General features: G+C 46.1%; 1 long non-coding RNA gene across 1 annotated transcript; it reads right to left on the reverse strand.

The window, feature by feature from the left end:
• Positions 1-3,954: 3,954 nt before the first annotated feature.
• On the reverse strand, positions 3,955-5,777 carry LOC149125612 (uncharacterized). The gene is made up of 2 exons (XR_016210883.1): positions 5,682-5,777; positions 3,955-5,090 (listed from the first exon to the last, which is right to left on the reverse strand). It is a non-coding gene; the product is annotated as an uncharacterized LOC149125612 (long non-coding RNA).
• Positions 5,778-9,843: the final 4,066 nt, after the last annotated feature.

Here is a 9,843-nt window from a genome sequence, read left to right on the forward strand (position 1 = left end):
GCACACCATTGCTGCTCATACCTGATGGGCCAAAGTGACTCTTAGGACCCTGTCTGAACTCCCACAGTGAGGGGCAGCTACAGGTGAACAGGAATATGATCTGCCATACTATGTGCTGTTTATGCTCTAAAATGTTCAAGTTCTCATTTTGTTATCTATAAAATGATAATCTCTCTCCATTGTAGATTCTCGTGAGGGTGCAAAACTGTATGCTAAGTGTATGACATATTGTAGTCTGTCAGCAAATGGAAGCTATTTCTACCAGCTATTTTTTCCATTCCAAATTTTAAAAATTATTATATTCAGCATAAGAAATTAATGTAAGTAAAGCTCTCTAAACACCTATGAAGAAACAAATTCACCCTTGCTTTGGATTTCTTCTCTGAAGACCCACTTATACTGCCTGAATGGCATTGCTGGCAGTGACTTGATGAGTTTTCCATCTCTGCCTTTCAGCGCTTTGCCAGAATCAAGATGATCTGTGCAGAAACAGGTCAGGTAAAAATTCTGTGATGTATTATTCATTGTTTCATGTTCCACCCCTGTTTTCCAGACAAGATTGTAAACAACTGAGTCCAGAGCCATGTTTCAGTCTATTTTCAGTCACTAGAAACTAACACAATTTCCCACCCAGAAGAATTCTTGATATTGATGTGAATATTTGGAAATGGAATTGAGACTCTGTTATCTTTTTTCAATCTGCACAAATTTTCCATATTTATGGATATATTTTATAGTTATTTATTTTAAACACAACTTACTTGTTATATTTACATATCATTCTCCACCAAAATATGTCAGAGCAAAGAGCATGATTGTCTGATTTATCATATAGATCCAGAATTGCACCAACTCTTGTAATTTTGCTACTGGATTTATCCATTGAAATCCAAATGAAATAATAATGTGAGGCTTTTTTCATTACTTTCCCTAGAATGACTGAAGGCCATTCTATATGGGTGGGGTTGGAATTTTTTTCCATGAAGTAACTGATTTGAGTTTTTTCAAATATTTGGTAACCTCATGAGTTATCAAATATGAGTTTTCAAAAATGATTATGTAATTGTGGACATTCCAAAGTAAGACCTTCAGTTCAACTTTTTAAGAAGCCTTATTGGGGGCCGGCGCTGTGGCGCAGCAGGTTAGAGCCCTGGCCTGAAGTGCCAGCATCTCATATGGGTGCTGGTTCTAGACCCGGCTGCTCCTCTTCTGATCCAGCTCTCTGCTGTGGCCTGGGAGAGCAGTGGAAGATGGCCCAGGTCCTTGGGCCCCTACACCCACATGGGAGATTCGGAAGAGGCTCTTGGCTCCTGGCTTTGGATCGGTGCAGCTCCAGCTGTTGCAGCCATCTGGGGAGTGAACAAACGGATGGAAGATCTCTTTCTCTCTCAGCCTCTACCTCTCTCTGTAACTGTCTTTCAAATACATAAAATAAATCTTAAAAAAAAAAAAAAAAAAAAAAAAACCTCCTTGGGGCTGGCGCTGTGCCACAGTGGGTAAAACCGTCACCTGCAGTGCCGGCATCCCATGTGAGCGCCAGTTTGAGTCCCGGCTGCTCCACTTCCAATCCAGCTCCCTACTCTGGCCTGAGATAACAGTGGAAAGATGGCGCAACTCCTTGGGCCCCTGCACCCCTGTGGGAGACCCGGAAGAAGCTCCTGGCTCCTGCTTCAGATCGGTGCAGCTCCGGCCGTTGTGGCCATTTGAAGAGCAAACCAGCAGATGGAAGACCTCTCTCTGCCTCTGCCTCTCTGTAACTCTGCCTTTCCAATAAATAAAATAAATTAAAAAAAAAAAGAAAGAAAAGGAAAGCTCCTTTGAAGTAAGGGACAAGAATGATGTTGGGAGCCACAGGGGTGACACCTTTCCTGAGGCTGCCAAGCCACGCAGTCCCGTGAACCACGTGTGCCTGGCAATATCATCTTCTGCAGAGTGTCCTCAGTAATGATCCGAGGCCTCGAAGACAAAAAGCGAGGGTGCCCAGGCTGTCATCCAAACCAAAGGCCAGGTATTTAGCAAAAGAACAGACAACTCTCCTTGCTTGTAATTTCACTAAAATAGGCTCAATAACAGTAAGAAACTTACAAGGTTGACCTTGGAGTTTAGAATTGTGCTTTTGTGCGGTTTTTCTAGAGTAGTTGAGAAGGTTGTTGGGCTGGGTGTTAGCCTAGCAGTTATGAGACTGGTTAAGATGCCCATGTCTCATATCAGAATACCTGGGTTTGTTTCTTTCTTTCTTTCTTTCTTTCTTTCTTTCTTTCTTTCTTTCTTTCTTTCTTTTTTTGACAGGCAGAGTTAGACAGTGAGAGAGAGAGAGAAAGGTCTTTCTTTTTCCATTGGTTCACCCCCCAAATGGCCGCTATGGCTGGCGCTGCGCCGATCCGAAGCCAGGAGCCAGGTGCTTCCTCCTGGTCTCCCATGTGGGTGCAGGGCCCAAGCACTTGGACCATCCTCCACTGCCTTCCCGGGCCACAGCAGAGAGCTGGACTGGAAGAAGAGGAGCAACCGGGACAGAATCCGGCATCCCACTCGGAACTAGAACCCAGGGTGCTGGCACCGTAGGCGGAGGATTAGCCTAGTGAGCCGTGACACCAGCATAATACCTGGGTTTCATACTAGGCTCCAGCTCCTCACTTCAGTTTTCTACTAATGCAGACCCTGGGAGACAGCAGAAATGGCTCAGATTATTGGGTTCTACTATCCAAGTGGGAGACCTGGGATGCATTTTCAGTTTGTGGCTTTAGTCCTGGCCCAATCCCAGCCATTGTAGACATCTGGGGAGTGAACCAGTAGATGAAAACTCTTGTCTATCTCTCTGTATCTCAAATTAAAAAAATATTTTTAAAGTTACTGACTGACCACTAGCGTGAGTCTTTGCTAAACATTTTAACTTGGTATTTACTTATAAAGCTCTACATAGTAGGGTGTACACTGTCAAGGGAGAGAAAAGTGAGGGAAAGACTTAAGGAAAGGAAACCGAATACATTTATATACACCTAGGTATAAAGTCCTAATTTTCCAAGGGACGAATCACACAGAGAGGGCAATCGTCTTCCTCAGTTGTAGTTGGTCTGTTTCTGGCTCTTCAGCGGGAAGCCGTCCGTAGCTCTGCAGTTTCCTGGGCTTCCCCTCTCGTTAGCCAGTAGAAAACCTCAGGGCCCCAGACGCCACATCCCGGAGAGGAGGGTTAGAGACCTGGAGGGATGGTAGGGAATTCACAAGTCCCATTCACTCCTCTTTCTCTTCTCTTTATTTTTACCACCACTGGCAAAAAATGGACCATGACAGACCAATGGTTCTCAAATCTATTGGATTACAGAGTCACTCATGGACATTTTTTTATTTTTAAAGACAAAGCTCCAGCTCAGATCCGCTGAATCAGGCTCTTAGGGTGACTGGAACCAGGAATCCACATTTTTAAAATTTCCTTGGTGACTCTTGATTATCTGCCAGCTTAGGAAGTATTGCGAGGATTGGTCTCTGCCCTTGGTAAAAGGGCTAAGCCTGGGGCTCTGCATTGCTTCTCAGTCTCTCTCTCTCTCTCTCTCTCTCTCTCTCACACACACACACACACACACACATATACACACGCACACACGCACACACACGCCTCCCACCATCTCTGAGTCTGAGGAATGCAAACCATAGACCTCAGGGACCACATGCCCAGTGTAAGGGCAATCCTAAACTATCAAATCCCCAGAGGGAAGGAAACCCGGGCCATTCGGCCAAGGCTAGCTGTGCCCCAGCCCGCTGCTTACACTGCGTAGCAGTTGTCACGCTGCGGGCAGCTGGGCCCTGGTTGATTTGATCCAGAAAACCCCTCCCCTTGAGTACTTGTGAATAGGACCTGCGGGGCGGGGGTGGGGGCTTATCTGAAAGGAGAAGCCTGTGTGTGCATAATTCAAATTCTACAGTTCCTAACGGTAATGCTATTGTGTGCGATTGCAATTCTCGAAATTCTTTCAGTTTATTTCCTGCCACCAGGTTGACAAATGCTTTGATATATTCCTGAATCTCTGTGATGCTCTGCCATGAAGTCCTGTAACTCATCGCGCTGACGGAGTTGATCTCAGGGTTGGCTGGAAGTGCTGGGCTGTTCCCAGAAAGAGCAGCCTCCAGCGCACCTCCTGCCTTGGGCATTGCCAGCGAGACACGATAGCAAAGGGGCCTCAGCTGCCTCTCCATCATGCTGTCATGTTTGGCAAACACAGGGCTTCGCTTAATTGTAGAAAATTGCTGTAGAAAGGGAGCTTAAATGTGTACATGATACATATATTTACAAACACATATATGTGGATGCGTGTTATGTGCATATGGCAGTGTGTGTATGAGTGACAACTAGGTGCGTGTCTATGCCAGCGGACTATAAGACTCAAATAGTCCACTGTTTTTTGTGTCTCAGACAACAATACGATGACCATTTCTACAATTAATGATCATGACACAGCACAGTTGTCACCCATGGAGTTTGTTAGCTCTTGAAAGGGTTGAAAGGTTCGTGTTCCTGGAAGTCATTACTTCTCATTAGGAAGTGATTCCCAGAAAATCAAGGAGGAGGGGGTGCGGGAGATTGGAAAGAAAGGACCTCGTTCTTCTTGGCCCTTCCCACCACCATCTTCTGTGTAAGGCGACTTGGAAAATCCAGACCACCTGCCCAGCCACAGAGGGGAGGGGCCCCACAAGGGCTCAGGAACTGGCTGTAGGTTGCAGAATTAGGAGAAGCCGCAGACCCGCTTTCACGCAGGTGAAGCCCAGAACTTCATGCAGGCCTGCCACATGGGTGGCAGGAACTCAGGTACTTGAGCCATCACCTGCTGCCTCCCTGGGTGCACATTAGTAAGAAGCTGGGTGGGAAGCAGAGGCAGAACTCAACCCAGGTTGCAGCATCCCTGGTGACAGCTTATCTACCAACCTCCAATGCCCACTCCCTTAACCCACTTTTCAACTCAAGAGACATTTTTTTTGTGTGTGTGGGAAGCTTATCTACAAAAGACTGTGTCAGATTGGGTGGTAGATTCAATGTTGCACACCATCTCCTGTCCTCTAGTCCATGGGCTGGAGAAGGAAGCCAGGCCAAAAAACTAATCCTAAAACAAAAAACATAAAAAGATTAAAGAGCCACCAGGCTACACCAGTGCTAAGAAGTAGAAGGAGACGGCAGAATGAAGTCTGAATAGGGGAAATTTGAAGGTGGATAGCATTTCTAAAAGAGAAAGAGGTAATCCTGGCAGAACACAGTGAAGAGCAATGCCTGGCATGCAGTAAGCGCTCAAAAACTGCTGCAAGAATAAATGAACAGGGTCCAAATTCAAGCAAGGGCTGGGAACAGTGCAAGCACAAGGGCAATTTGATGAACAGTGTGTAAGAGCTGGGTGTTAAATGCTACAAGACAAAGTGGGAAGCAGATTAGGGAAACCCGTGACCAAAAGAGCACTTCTCACCAGATCCCCCAAATAATGAAGAGAAGTCAAATTCCCAAGGGAAAGGTGGTATGTCAGTGAAACCCCAATCCCCTGTCCCCGCCTTCCCACCCCTGCTTTATGAGGTCCCTCAGGGCTCTGGGACAGTAATGAGAAGGGAAGTGGGACCCAAGAATGAAGACAGAATTTCAACCAGAAGAGAAAACAATCTACCAAAATACTTATTTAGAGAGTCACAGAACAGTGACGCAACGGTACCTGTTCAACCAACGTGAACTAAAGGTCGACTCGGGCCAGGCCCTGTGGCCACAGAGGTGGACAACATACAATCACCATCTTCCTGGAGATCCATCTCTGTTGAAAGATATAAAGTTAAATAAATGATTTTGATACAAACCCCAAAGTGCTAGAGTCGAGGGTATGGCTAAATGTAATGAAACACCTAAGAAGGACAGATCAGCGCCACTCCTTCGGAGTCAGGAGAAGCCTGAGAGAGGAGATGGCACTGAATCTGGCCTTTGAGGTAGACACTCATTAGAGAAGTCAAAGAGGTTAGAGCATTCCAGGCAGAGGGTTGTGCGCAGAGCATGGACGGGCAACGGCAGGAAGGCACGGCTTCACCCCGCAGCAGCTGCCCGCTGAGCTGTGCAGAAACACTGCTCCTCTTCGAGGTGAGCCGGCCGGAGGACCCTCGCAGCCGCTCTTTGGAAATCACTGTGCTAATGGACACAAGGAAACCGCGAGAAATGGCCAACCTGGCCAAACCACCAGCGACGCAAGGAAGTAGAACAGTGTTGTCCAACACGCATATGCATGTTGGCCAGATAAAAAGCAAGTTAGTCACGGCTTTGATTCCTTCCACGTGTAAATGGGTTAACATTATCACCAGTGTATTCTCCTATAGGTCAGAAGTTCGTGTTTTTCCTAATGGTCACTGAGATCACATTTGTGCCTTTATCCAATTAGCCTGAATACCCGCCTCATCACTTCCTCTAAGACCCACAGTCAACCAGAGCAGCAATGGGGGTTGTCCCAGGCCGGCAGGCCTAATGCTTGGAGCTGTTCTGCATTTGCTTGTGTTTATTGACAGCTGGGTTGATCTGAAACCCATCTTTCCAGGATGGCATGCATACTTAGTAATTAAAGTAGGGCTTTTATATGGCTTTAGATATTTTAATATGAATATGCCTAAAGGGTGTTTGCTTTAATAAACTTAATGACTAATTAAGACACCCTCAATTTCAACCTCCATTAGGTTAATTTTTTAATGAGTTTCAGAATGTCTCTGAGGATATTTCTTCCCTAGATGTGGTGAGAAACTCACAAGCATGTGCGTGCACCAGGTTGGATCTCAATCTTTGATATGCCAGGTACCACCTGTGCAACCTTGGAAAAATTGCTTAACATCTCTGGGCTCCTTTTTTTATATTCATAAAGGAAGCAGTCTGGACAGTCTTTTCAAATCTCCTGCCAGTTCTTGCCTTTTAAATTTTTTTAAATTTATTTTTTATGTACTTCAAAAACAGAGATATAGAGATAGGAGAGACAGGGTGGGGGAGAGAGAGAGAGAAATTTTCCATTTGCTGGTTCATTCTCTAAACGGCCGCAATGGCCAGGGCTGGGCCAGACTGAAGCCAGGAACTTCTGGATCTCCCACATGGGTGCAGGGGCCCAAGCACTCAGCCATCCTCCACTGCCTTCCCAGGAGCATTATCAGGGAACTAGATTGGAAGTGGGACAACTGGGTCTCAAACCATCGCCTATATGGGATGCCAGCAGCACAGGCAGAGGCTTAACCTGCTACACCCACAGTGCCAGCCCCTCTTGTCTTTTAGTTGACAACCGTTGAGTGATTACCAGTACTTCCCCTTAGTAAGAAAGGGGTACCTGAGCTTTACAAATACATTGTGTGTGTGTGTGTGTGTGTGTGTTTAAATGAATCTCAAACAATCTGATAGCTGTGCAAGTATTAGAATTAGGATTGCGTGTGTTATAAGTGCACAGAAAGTTTCCTTGAAAGATTTTATTACCTGGCTGATGTACACATATTACCAAGATGAGTTCATTTTCCCAAAACTGGCTGAACACCTTTGCTGCTGCCGGTTGAATTGTCCGCCCTTCAGGAGCTGTGCCTTGAAGGGTCCATCGGCCCTGGGGAAAAGAGCAGCTCTGCACAGGCCGCCTCTCTCCAGGAGGGCTCTTCCGGAAGAGCCCATCAGTAGCCTGCCTTCCCTGCCTGCCTGCCCTCCCTGTGTCAGGCCAACCGCCTCATAGGAGACTCGCCTTGGGAGGGGAGGAGGTGAGAACTCCAAATCCAGGACAGATCTGCCTATTGGCTCTTGTAATCTTATTCCCTCCCTCTGCATAGGCAACTCATTAAAGCTGAGAAGTTGGCATGCTTTCCAGCTTCCTTGGAGCTGGATCATCCCAGAATGACATTATTTATTTAAAATCTATTGAAATTCCCAAGATTTTAAAAAACAATCATATTCAAATGTTAGAAGTAAGACGACAGAACATGCTCTGCTCCGGAGCTGCTGTCTTATTTGAGGAAGTTCCTGCTGTGTCAACACTAGTTGAAAGCATGCCTGTTTTCCTATTCAGTGTCCACAAGGGTCAGTCTCTCTGGGGGCCATAGCTATGGCAGTTAAGCCCATTGACCGGGGGATGCTAAGACACCTGATTATTAGGTAAAGTTAGTTGATCCTTTAAAATGCTCAGGAATAGTGTGAGAAATACTACCAAAAAAGTAATTGAGGCTGACATTGTGGCTTAGGAAATAAAACCACCGGCTGTGGCACCAGTATCCCATGTGGGCACCGGTTCAAGTCCTCGCTGCTCTACTTCCAATCCAGCTCCCTGCTAATATGCCCAAGAAAGCAGCAGAGGGTGGCCTGGGTGCTTGGGTCTCTGCACTCATGTGGGAGACCCGGAGAAAGCTCCTGGCGCCTAGCTTCAGATCAGGCCAGCTCTGGCCGGTATGGCCAGTTGGGGAGTGAACCTGTGAATGGAGGGTCTCTCTCTCTCTCTCTCTCTGTATGTGTGTCTCTCTCTGTGTCTTAAAAAAAAAAAAAAAAGAAATTGAGGAGCATATGGGATGAGACCTTTTCCTAATAGAGCAATAAAAGGAATTATACTAACAGTGGAAAATTGGGAATCAGGAATTTCTTATGACCCATATTAAATGTATTTTTAAATATGTGTTTCTTTTACTTGAAAGGTGAAGTTACAGAGAGGGAGAGGCAGATTCAGAGAGAGAGAGAGAGAGAGATCTTCCATTCGCTGGTTCACTCCCCAGATGGCCGCAATGGCTAAAGCTGGGCTGGTCTGAAGCCATGAGTTTCTTCCAAGTCTCCCACGCGGGTGCAGGGGCCCAAGGATTTGGGCCATCTTCCACTGCTTTTCCATGCACATTGGCAGGGAGCTGGATCGGAAGTGGAGCAGATGGGACTCAAACCAGCACCCATATGAGATGCCGGCACTGCAGGTGGCAGCTTAACCCACTATGCTACAGCACTAGCCCCTGTATTATATCTTTTAAAAGTCTCTAAAAATCAACTCCATCCTGAGTCTTATATAGATAATTAGTCTAATATGGACATTTGAGGCCTCTGTGGGGATTGTTCCTATCAGACCGTCTTGAGAATTCTAGCTCTTTGGAGAACCAAAGAACCCCAAACCCAACAACTGACTTAATTTTAAAAGTAGAATCTGGAAACAGAAGACTTTTGAGCCCTCCACAGCGTCTCTTACTTCTCCCTGCTTCCTAACACCCCTCCTCGTGTGTGTTCCTTCTCTGGACTCTTCACCTTCTCCTGCTTATAAATGTTGCCAACTAGTACTCTGTGACCCTACTGGACATCAGTTCAAACCAGTGTTGGGATGCAGATCCCAGCCAACCAGCGCCTGCCCTGAACCTGCAGGCGGGAGGAATCTTGCGGGTGTTTTGCTAGGCTTGATTCTTGCTCTGTTACAACCCCATGCAAGCCTGAAGGAGCATGCAGGCATGAGCCAGCCAAGATTCGCATTTTTGTTCTGTTACCTAACAAAGAGGAACTCCGGATCATTCTCCAGCATATGAGGGCAACAAAATTGACTCCCACACACTAACCTTCAGAAGAACCAGCGTCCTTATACGGTAGTGATGGGAAGGTAGAAACCATGGTAAATATCCCTAAAACCATTTTGATTTTTCCTTCCTTCTTGGTAAGATGTTTGTAAATGTAGTCATGGCAATAAACACAGAATAGCTCTCTGGAAAGGTTAAGAGCAACTTTGGAAATCCTCCTGGCCAGCCGTTTCCAAACATGGTTCACGCACATCAGGGACACTTGTGGCGCTGGTTCGAAAGTCAGATTCTCACAGAAAGACAGATACCACATGTTCTCTCTCATATGTAGAAGTTTCAAAATATATACAA

The sequence above is a fragment of the Oryctolagus cuniculus genome, chromosome 7, assembly GCF_051225735.1.
Source record: "Oryctolagus cuniculus isolate XC-2025 breed Fujian yellow rabbit chromosome 7, ASM5122573v1, whole genome shotgun sequence".
Taxonomy (NCBI): Eukaryota; Metazoa; Chordata; class Mammalia; order Lagomorpha; family Leporidae; genus Oryctolagus; species Oryctolagus cuniculus.